This window comes from Bufo bufo, chromosome 1, assembly GCF_905171765.1.
Source record: "Bufo bufo chromosome 1, aBufBuf1.1, whole genome shotgun sequence".
In the NCBI taxonomy this organism is placed as follows: domain Eukaryota; kingdom Metazoa; phylum Chordata; class Amphibia; order Anura; family Bufonidae; genus Bufo; species Bufo bufo.
This window is the reverse complement of record NC_053389.1, coordinates 47,093,484-47,103,196: the sequence shown is the minus strand read 5'-3', so window position 1 is coordinate 47,103,196 and position 9,713 is coordinate 47,093,484.

Here is a 9,713-nt window from a genome sequence, read left to right as displayed (position 1 = left end):
TGTTGCTATCAGTGTGTGAAGAGTGGGAGAAGAGGGTTGCATTGACAATCCAACACAATGGGCAGCACATTGAACACATTTTATAAGTGGTCAGAAACTTGTAAATAACTCATGAAAGAATAAAGTTACGCTAAAACCAAGCACACCATTGTTTTTCTTGTGAAATTCCCAATAGGTTTGATGTGTCACATGACCCTCTTCCTATTGAAAAAACAAAAGTTGGATTCAAAATGGCCAACTTCAAAATGGCCGCCATGATCACCACCCATCTTGAAAAGTTTCCCCCCTCACGTATACTAATGTGCCACAAACAGGAAGTTAATATCACCAACCATTCCCATTTTATTAAGGTGTATCCATATAAATGGCCCACCCTGTATATAAACTCATTATACTTACAACCTCCCATATTCTCTGGCTTTGTGGCGCCCCCTCGGTGCTTCCAGGAAACCCCTGGAATAGCACTGCTCACCGTCTCTCTTTTTTCTCTTACCCTATGAAATCAACAGTCCACTGGTGTGTACTGACTCCTACAGTTTGGGGAGCTGCCTCACGTGTCGTCCACCACTATTCACCACTTCCATCCTTTGGTGACATCTTTTGGCGCCTCTTACTCTTTCCCCCCCCCCCCACATTCCTTTATCCACGTCCGTCCACCTAACTCCTTTTTGATTTTTCTTTACATAAAACAAATAAAAAGCAGAATACGCAAACATTTATCAGATAGACTTTTCAGGGAGTGGAAAGGGTTAGGCCCCTTTCACACGGGCGAGTTTTCCCGCGCAGGTGCAATGCGTGAGGTGAAGGCATTGCACCCGCACTGAATCCGGACCCATTCACTTCAATGGGGCTGTGCACATGAGCGGTGATTTTAACACATCATTTGTGCGTTGCGTGAAAATTGCAGCATGTTCTATATTCTGTGTTTTTTAACGCAACGCAGGCCGCACAAAAATAAATAGGTATGCGTGAAAATCGCAAGCAAGTGCGGATGCGGTGCGATTTTCACGCATGGTTGTTAGGAGATGATAGGGATGAGCAAACCCGGACCCCATTAAAGTAAATTCACAGTATTTTCCCTTATAACATGGTTATAAGGGAATATAATAGCATTCTTAATACAGAATGCTTACTAAAATGTCGATTGAGGGGTTAAAAAAAATAAATAAAAAACTCGCCTCATCCTCTTGTTCGCGCAGCCGCCATCGTCTTCTTTCTTCCTTTTCAGGACCTGCAAAAGGACCTTTGATGTAATCCTTCTATCTTCATTCAGCAGGACCTGCACTGACGTCACCACGTGATGAGCGCAATTACGTCATCAAAGGTCCTTTTGCAGGTCCTGAAAGAAGAAGAAAGAAGACGATGCCGGCTGCGCAAACAAGAGGATGAGGTGAGTTAATTTATTTTAGATTTTTAACCTCTCAATCGACATTGTACTATGCATTCTGTATTAAGAATGCTATTATTTTCCTTTATAACCATGTTATAAGGGAAAATAATAAAATCTACAGAACACCTAACCCAAACCCGAACTGGGTTCTAGTCTGGGTACCACATTCAGTTTTTTATCACGCGCGTGCAAAACGCGAGATAAAAACTGAACAACACAATCAAAACTGACTGAAATTACATGCGCACTCGCGCGGGTTTCTTGCGATGCATCCGGAGCAAATCCAGGACGCCCGTGTGAAAGAGGCCTAACTCTTCCCATCAGAGGAGGAGATCACAAACGAAACCTCCTCAGCCGTGAGGCATATTGGATGTTTGAATTGGGAAGTTGCTTTCCCACAGGTCTGAACAGAAAACGCAATCTGATTTTACAATATCGTTAGAACTATCGTTATAGTTTTTCAGCACTATATACAGGTTGTCTTTTCTTTCTGGTGCGTTGGGTGTTGGTTTTTGGTGTCTGATTAGTTCTCCCCCTTTTTGAGCATGTGATGCAGCAGTCTTGATTTCCTGATGCACCACATGTTTAAAGAGGATCTTTCACCAGGATACATGTATAGAAATAGTTAAATTACCTAACAGTGCGGCCCCCAGTGATGTATTTCCGCTTATTATTTTTGCAAAGGACCCCCCCCCCCCCCCCTTTCGTCCGCTGTGGTCTCCGGTAGTTCTGGCGCCTCATATGCTAATGAGGCGATTCGGTTCAACTAGGCGGTGTCCTAGGCGCGGTTGTCTTCTCCCTGGGTGCGAGCACTTCCAATCAGAGCGCCGTGCTCTTAGCCAGGGAGAAGGAGCTCAAGTTCTCGCGAGATTCGAGCCGTGCGCTATCTTGGAGTCCCCGGCGGCATAGGCGGCAGCAGCATCCGCCGGGGACTCCAAGATGGCGCACAGCTCGGGATGTGTAAAAGCTCAAGTTCTTGCGAATCTCGCGAGAACTTGAGCTCCTTCTCCCTGGTTAAGAGCGCAGCGCTCTGATTGGATGCGCTCGCAGCCAGAGAGAAGATAACCGTGCCCAGGTCAAATTCTAGTCGCAGTCTAGTTCAACCGAATCGCCTCATTAGCATATGAGACGCCAGAACTACCGGAGACCACAGCGGACGAAAGGGGGGGTCCTTTGAAAAAAATAATAAGCGGAAATACATCACTGGGGACCGCACTGTTAGGTAATTTAACTATTTCTATACATGTATCCTGGTGAAAGGTCCTCTTTAGGGCTCGTTCACACGACCGCATGGCCTATTGCACACGACCGCATGGCTTTTTCAGTGTTTTGCGGTCCGTTTTTCACGGATCCATTGTTCCGTTTTTTGTTTCCGTTGTGCTTCCGTTTCTGTTCCGTTTTTCCGTATGGCATATACAGTAGACAGTAATTACATAGATAAAATTGGGCTGGGCAAAACATTTTCAATAGATCAGCAAAAAACGGAACGGAAACGGAAGACATACGGATGCATTTCCGTATGTGTTCCGTTTTTTTTGCGGACCCATTGACTTGAATGGAGCCACGGAACGTGATTTGCGGGCAATAATAGGACATGTTCTATGTTAGAACGGAAAAACGGAAACGGAATGCATACGGAGTACATTCCGTTTTTTTTGCGGAACCATTGAAATGAATGAAGAAAAAGGGGGTCAGTCAGCACATCCCAAAGCGCAGGGGCACGTTGCTATGGCTGAGAACAAGACTGTTAGACAAAACAAGCAATGCAACAGCTCACTGCAAAGCAAATAAAGTACAAAATTGCATCATAATTGCAAATGCTATACTAATAAGTTAGAGATACTTGGCAAATCGTTTTGTACAAAATTATTTGAGCCCGTCTGCCGAACGTCAAGGCGGTCTCTAGTTAGACGGGTTCCTAACACTAAATATACCTGTTATGTGCCACAGCGGCTATCATATAATTCAGAAAGTGCTGGTTCCACTTACATGCTGGATCCGCCTGAATTTCTATCATTTTCGGTGCCAAAATGGCCTCCATTATATCCAGGGAAAGCGGTTACCAGCATGCACGCCGGGCCCACTCCACACCACCCCTGGCGCCACATGGTCACCAAGGACTGCAATGAGAGTCCACACACTATCTCTCTCCTGGTGCCAGATGGCTTCAGTGAGTGAGGGGGAGCGGGCCAAGCTATGTACTAACACTAATTAAAATCAACCTGTGGGACAGACGAGCTGGTCAGGAGTGCACGACTGGGGAGGCAGCCACACCTCCAGCACAAACTACAAAGAAAAAGGGGGTCAGTCAGCACATCCCAAAGCGCAGGGGCACGTTGCTATGGCTGAGAACAAGACTGTTAGACAAAACAAGCAATGCAACAGCTCACTGCAAAGCAAATAAAGTACAAAATTGCATCATAATTGCAAATGCTATACTAATAAGTTAGAGATACTTGGCAAATCGTTTTGTACAAAATTATTTGAGCCCGTCTGCCGAACGTCAAGGCGGTCTCTAGTTAGACGGGTTCCTAACACTAAATATACCTGTTATGTGCCGCAGCGGCTATCATATAATTCAGAAAGTGCTGGTTCCACTTACATGCTGGATCCGCCTGAATTGATTGAAATGAATGGTTCCGTATACGGGCGGTATATGGAACGCAAAAAACGGCCAGTGAACGGGAAAAAAAAACGGCCGAGTGCAGGGGGCCTATGTCTTTCAGTGTTTTGCGGGCCGTTTTTCACGGATCCGTTGTTCCATTTTTTGTTTCCGTTGTGTTTCCATTTCTGTTCCGTTTTTCCGTATGGTATATACAGTAATTGCATAGAAAAAATTGGGCTGGGCATAAAATTTTCAATAGATGGTTCCGCAAAAACGGAACAGATACGGAAGACATACGGTTCCGTTTTTTTTTTGCAGACCCATTTACTTGAATGGATCCACGAAACGTGATTTGCGGGAACTCATAGGACATGTTCTATCGGAAACGGAATGCATATGGAGTACATTCCGTTTTTTTTGCGGAACCATTGAAATGAATGGTTCTGTATACGGACCGTATAGGGAACGCAAAAAAAAGCCTCTATACGGAACGCAAAAAACGTTTGTGTGAATGAGCCCTTAAAGAGAGGTGAACATTCACTTTTCTGTAGGTCATAAGTAGAGATGAGCGAATTTTACATGGTTTGTTGATTAAAGGTGAATTGCGTTATGGATTCCGTTACCACGGATTTATGACGAAATGCATAACGGAATGCCTTGAGAGACATTCCGTTATTCATTCCGTCATAATAGAAGTCTATAGCCTCGTTTCCATTATGCAGGGGGAGGACTCCATCACACAATTCACCTTTTACCACCAAACTAAGTGTGAACTAAGAGGAAATTCGCACATCTCTAATCACTATCTGCCATAAAAGCAGAGAAATTCATATTTAGAAAATAGTGCATTTTTGCAAATATTCTCAAAATTTTGGATTTATTAATAAATAAAGGTAAAACATATTAACTCAAATGTATCAGTAACATGAAGTACAATGTGTCACGAGAAAACAATCTGAAAATGGCTTGGATAAGAAAAAGCTTTCTGAAGTTATTACTACATAAAATGGCACATGTCAGATTTGCAAAAATCGGCCTGGGATTTAAGGTGAAAAGTGGCTCGGTACCAAAGGGGTTAAAGTCAACTGCAGGCCGTGGACTGGATGTTTATACACCTGTGGTAATGGCAGACTGCAGGCCGTGGACTGGATGTTATACACCTGTGGTAATGGCAGACTGCAGGCCGTGGACTGGATGTTATACACCTGTGGTAATGGCAGACTGCAGGCCGTGGACTGGATGTTATACACCTGTGGTAATGGCAGACTGCATGAAACACCTGATTCCAATGATTAAGAGGTGTGTCCCAGTACTTTTCTCCATATAGTGTATTTCACATTTGCCAAGCAGGTCAGTATGCTCTCTGATGTGGCTGAGTGGACCGTATCACACATTATAGGATTAGATACAGCAGCTTAGAAGACAGTATCACACATGATAGGATTAGATACACCAGTTCAGCAGGCAGTATCACACATGATAGCATTAGATACACAGCTCAGCAGACAGTATCATACATGACAGAATTAGATACAGCAGCTCAGCAGACAGTATCACACATGATCGGATTAGATACACCAGTTTAGCAGACAGTATCACACATGATAGGGTTAGATACGGTGGCTGAGCAGTGTGTTGACCTGCAGATTACTTACTTTCTGTAATAGGCCGCATCTGGGACTTGGTCTCAGTCTGGTTTCTGAGACTACGTGGAAAGGTGAGCTTTTGAGATCTGTTCACATGATGCAGTACTGCATGCCAGCTGTGGCCGTGTCCGTAGCTGGTGAGGGGGCAGTGCCTGTGGGAGCTTAGTCTGGCAGCAGGGGTGCTGATGGATTGCCGGGTGTCACCGCCTGCAGGTTCAGTGGTCGCCATGTGGCGCTGCGCCAGATTAGGAAAGAGGCCGCTGTAGGGAATGTATACAAAGTGCCTCCTGTTCACATTGAGAGGTTACTCTGAGAAGAGATAGATTAATGTACAGCGTGCGGACGGGTGATCCATGGACTTGTCTATGCTGTTTGGCTGATTTGGTCTTTCTCTGCAGGATACAACCACCCCCCATCCTCAGCCATCAGCCCCCTCGTCCCCTCTCTTCGCTGAGGTCATCGTTGTATGGGAACATTCCCTGTAGGGTCTATGGCCGGTCCGCTCCTGATACAGAGGGGGAGATTTATCACAACTGGAGAAAAGGGAAAACTGGCTTGGTTGCCCATAGCAACCAATCAGATTCCTTCTTTCATTTATCAGAGCTTCTTTGGAAAATGAAAGTTGGAACCTGATTGGTTGCACACAGCAGTGTGACCGGATCCTGCTAATGGGGAGCGCCGGGAGAGCGGTAATTATCGGAGAAACCAGGTGAGTATTTTTTTGGTTTTGTTTTTTACTTCCTATAAAGAGGGCATATATATGAGCATAACTACGGCAAGCGGTGACATGTATGGGCATAACTACTGTGAAGGGGACTCATCTGGGGATAACTACTGTGAGGGGGGCACATATCTGGCCATAACTCGGTGTCACGTGGCCAAGCAGGGCTTGGAGCGCTGTTTGCGGTTTGCTGCTGCAGCCAGCCTGAATGAACCTAATTGCCAGGCAGGTGGGTGCAATTACAGCGGAGGGGGGTGCTGTGGTAGAGGGATCCCTTTCCACACGTGGAACGCCTCTCTAGTTTGTGTTTGCTCCATGCTCACTCAGACTACAGGCACCATGGAAGCGGATCGTGCCGACCCTGCAGAAGCCCGGAAGACGTCTGTAACAGTGAGTAAGGTGGTATATCCACCCATTCCCCTTCCCATCACTGTTTTCTTATAAGGTTCTCTCTGTCCCTTCTTTTTTTCAGTGGGTCAAGGAGCATTCAGGGGGGAGGAAGGAGATAGGAGGCAGCCTATGTTCTATGTGCTGTATTCCCTTACCTAACTCATATAGGCGCCCTATCTGTAACACCTGTATAGGGACTGTAGTTAGGGAGGAACGATCAGCTTTGATGTAGGACATTAGGTCCATGATTAGGGAAGAGATTAGCTCTTCTATGGCTGAAAAACATTCCCTTGCTGAACCGTGCCCTAGCGCTGCTCCCGCTAAGCGCCCTAGAATCTCCGCTGAATCCTCCTCCGATGCTGATGACACCCCTATGGTTGTCGGTGGTTCCTCAGACATAGTATGTGAGGAAGGGGAAAGGGAGGACTCTGACTCAGAATCAGTAGTGAAATACTATTTTGATTCTGTTAATATAGACTCCCATTTGTCTGCCACCCGTAATACCATGGACAACCTCACTTAATTCAGGACCAGATGTTTGGGGGCTTGAGAGCCAGGAAGCGTAAAGTTTTTCCTGTAAACCCAAATCTGAAGGAACTCACCATGGATGAGTGGGCGGACGTTAATACAAGGTTCTTGGTCCCTAGAGAATTCAGGAATAGACTTCCATTCAGTCCTAAAGATGCAAAAATCTTGGATAAAATCCATAAAATAGATGTACTGGTCTCTAAAGTAGGCAAACGTACATCCATTCCCTTTGAGGATGCCTCCCAACTTAAGGACCCCATTGACCGCAGGTCGGAGGGGTTACTTAAGAAACTATGGGAGAACAGGGCCATTTCCATTAAAGCTAATGTGGCAGCCACTTCTTTTGCAAGGTCAATGTTTGCTTGGCTTTACAGAGTTGAGGACCATCTTAGGAAGGGTACTCCTAGGGATAAGATCTTAGAGTCTATTCCCCTCCTTAAAATGGCCACAGGTTTTCTGGCTGATGCCTTTGCAGAATCTGTGAGGTTTGCCGCCAGACCCTCATCCTTGTCTAACTCTGTCCGCCGTGCACTCTGGCTTAAGCCTTGGTCAGGGGACACCTTATATAAAAAAATAGACTTTACTCAATTCCCTTTAAGGGGTCCCTGGTGTTCGGGCCAGAGTTGGACAAGATTTTGGGAGATGTCTTTTCTTCCAGACACCAAAAAAGAAAATCTTGTCCTCAAGGTGTCATCCCTACAGAGGAAGTCTCGGGCTTCTATTCAGGATTTCATGGGGGTTCTGGGCCAACTCCAGACCCCTCCAGTCCAATCTTCTCTCCCACTGGGACAGAAGTCAATCGTCCCTAGACAAAAAGATTCCAATTTCCTCAGTCACCAAAAGATCTCTGAATTGGTGGCAGGACAAGAGGAATCTTATCTCTCTGTAGGAATCTTCTGGTCCCATTCTCCTGTAGTGACAGTAACTACAGATGCAAGCGGGACAGGTTGGGGGCAGGGCTGGTGCAAGGATTTTTGCCACCCTAGGCAAAAGCTAATTTTGCCGCCCCCTTGACTCCGCTCATTGACCACACCCTTTTACCTGCCCCTTTTTCAGCCACCTATTGCATGCAACATTTAACTATGGTTGTGTACCCTGTGCCAGTCTATGGTCATGTACCCTGTGCCAGTCTGACTATGGTCATGTGTATATATAATATCCAGCCATTATCTGCCACCTAGTACCATCCCAGTGATGCCAATCACACTGCACTGTTCAGCAGGTTGGCACACCAAACACGAGCAGTGCCACCTATTCACTGCCAGGCACCATTCAGCCACTGTCTGAAATCCTGTGCCACCAGGGCAACATAAAACAGTAGGCTGCCTTGTGCCCTCTGCCAGTCTGGCACTGTCCTGCACCCTGTACCATTCATAGCCCTTTAGACAGTCTGTGCCACCTATTAGGCTCCATGTGCCACTGCTGGGCACCCTGTGCCAGTCAGAATCTATGGCCCCTAGTCAAGCAGCAGGTGTGCCCTCACCCCTGTACACAAGTGTGTGCCACCCTGCTGCCAGTCACTGTCCTGCAGCCTCTGACACCCTAGTGCAGGTTGTCAGAGTTCGGTTGCCAGGGGTGCTCACCAGGTTCTGCTCCTCGCTGTGCTCCAGGTCCACATTGCCTTGGCTCTTGCCAAGATCATGTGTCTTCGGCGCGTGATCCCGCGAGACCCACCTCTGGAGGTCACTGGTCTCGCGGGATTGCGCGCCCGAAGTCAGGGCCGTTGCAATGGATTTTTGTCAACACAAGCGAATCTACATTTTGCCCCCCCCCCCATCATTTCACATTTCTGCCCCTCATGATTCATGTCCATTTCTTGCCCCCCCCATCATTTCACATTTCTGCCCCTCATGATTCATGTCCATTTCTTGCCGCCCCCCATGTGCTAATATCATAGTGCCATCCTCTCCCCCTGCCCCCTAATGTGCAAGTATCAAGTGCCTCTCTCCTCCCACCTCCATGTGCCAGTATCATGGCGCGAATAGCCCCCCTCCCCGTGGGCAGTAAAGTAACAGTCCGGTATTTAAAAAAAAAAAAAAAACACTTTTAGAAAAGTTCCTCCTGGGATTCGAACTCACAACCTTTCACATCAGAAGCAATGCATTTACCCACACAGCTATGAGAGCAGTATAGCCAGTGGCTAAAAAAAAAAAAGTTAAGTAACAGTGTGGTATTTAAAAAAAAAAAAAAAAAACACTTTCAGAAAAGTTTCTCCTGAGATTCAAACTCACAACCTTTCACATCAGAGGAAAGGCATTTACCCACACAGCTATGAGAGCTGTATAGCTAGTTGCTTAAAAAAAATATATATATAAGACTTCTACTGTAGATAACTTCGATAGTGTACATCCATACACATGACAGCTGCCCCAGTACACTGTGTATGGATGTAGCAGTGCTGGGTGTGTTGGGGCAGCTGTCATGTGTATGGAT